We start from the raw sequence: 1,880 nt of genomic DNA, 5'->3' as shown, positions 1-1,880 counted from the left end.
AAATTTTTTAATACAGAAAGAATACAAAAGAGTTAACAGAATATTTGAAAAACTGAAACTTGTGTAGCTCGTATACGCGAATAACTAACAGCAGTTTTCAATTATACGAAAGAAAATAAGCCACATACCAGTCATGCAAATTACACTTTACCTATTTTCATAAGTCTACGTTTATTTAAATAATAACATTGTGATATATGTGTAAAATGCATTTGCTCTCGAGGAAACTAGACAACATTTTAAGGTTAATAATAATAAAACACATTATATACAAATTTCTACATGGCTCGTTTCCTTCAGTTCGAAAGTGTATAAAATAAATTATACAAGATAATATTACCACTCTGCTAATATCTTATACAAAAAAATTACAGTTAACATACGAAATTTCCATACGTAAAAACAACGCAATACGTGACATTCGAAAAATAACACTAGAAACGCGGTCCAAAAAAATTTACCGAAATATTCGCATATTTTTAACTGTCCACGGCAGAAAAAATGACAGGAAAAATTACAGCCGGATTGGAATACACTCGAGGTCCGAAAAATACATTGTGTTGTGTTTGATTTCTTCACTATAACATGTTAACAAAGAAATGAACCGAACACAATAGCGACTAGACACGCAGAAGGTTTAGCGAAGACTGATTACCGACTCCACGTATTTTCCGTTTCCAAAATGTCACCGTTAAGTGATAAAGGTGACAGTAGGAACGGTGACATCCCATTCCCAGAACAATAAATGATACCTTACTTGTAGCATGTGTGGATATTATATATGAGGAAAAAGTCGAGGCGATGGAAACATCAGCCTAGTGATTCAGGCAATCTGCAATCGAATCCGGATGAGCAATTTTTCGGGAATTTTTTATGTTGATCTGGCATGAATATGTCAGACTCATTAATTAGTTGGCCGCCTCCATATTTATTTGGTCGAACCCACGAAAGATATGGAAAAGGGCCTTTTTAGAAGTCCATAGGAGAGTAAGAAAATCTATACATTTTCATTATATTAGATACGAGCACAACCTAGCGACAGATGTGGTAACTAGATAATCTAATCGAATAAAATGGTTTTACTTCGAAAAATTACAGTGGTGCTTTGGTTGGTTTATAATTGTACAGCAAAGTGACACGTGAGCAATACGCCGGGTGACTTTCTACAAGAAACTGTTTCCTAATTAGGCGTTAAAAACATGAAAGAATCTCAAAAAACCTCCACGTGGCCAGTCAGTTGATTAGGCGCAAATGCACGAACGACTACCAACGTTCAATGGTTTTCTCCATTTTGACTGGTAATGGGATCGGAATATCCGATCCCATCATCTGCTGATATCCGATATATCGCGATATTCGTGATTTCGATATATCGCCGATATATCGTAGTGTTTTGGTGCGATATATGAGTGAAAACTGTGGATTGGCTGGGAAAAGAACAAAGGAAAGAAGCGTTCAGCATTGTCGTTGTGCTGTGCTGTTCGTAGTGTTGCCACCCGGCCGGTTTTTAAATTCATGGTCCGGATTAATTATTAATTTGTCCGGGTTTTGTAGAAATTTGAAATTATGATGAAACAAAATATTTTTACTTTTATGAATCATTTTTGTTATTAATGTTGACATCGGACTATTATTAATTATTTTCGGATATTCCACATGTGATTATTATATTACTTTAATAATATATCATGTACTGTACATGTTTACCTTTTAATTTAAAAAAATTTATTTTCTACTCACAATAAAAAAATCCTAATTGTTTTATTTCTAAATACTACATCTAAATTTTTAAATGACAGGGCCAGCAATTTTGAAAAAGAGGCAACACTGTTTGTACGTGGCGCCATTTTGCAAGCTGCCTAAACTGTGCGACTTGTGTG

Source organism: Centruroides vittatus, unplaced genomic scaffold (assembly GCF_030686945.1).
Source record: "Centruroides vittatus isolate TY-2023 unplaced genomic scaffold, ASM3068694v2 contig_68, whole genome shotgun sequence".
In the NCBI taxonomy this organism is placed as follows: Eukaryota; Metazoa; Arthropoda; class Arachnida; order Scorpiones; family Buthidae; genus Centruroides; species Centruroides vittatus.
This window is presented reverse-complemented; position numbering follows the sequence as displayed.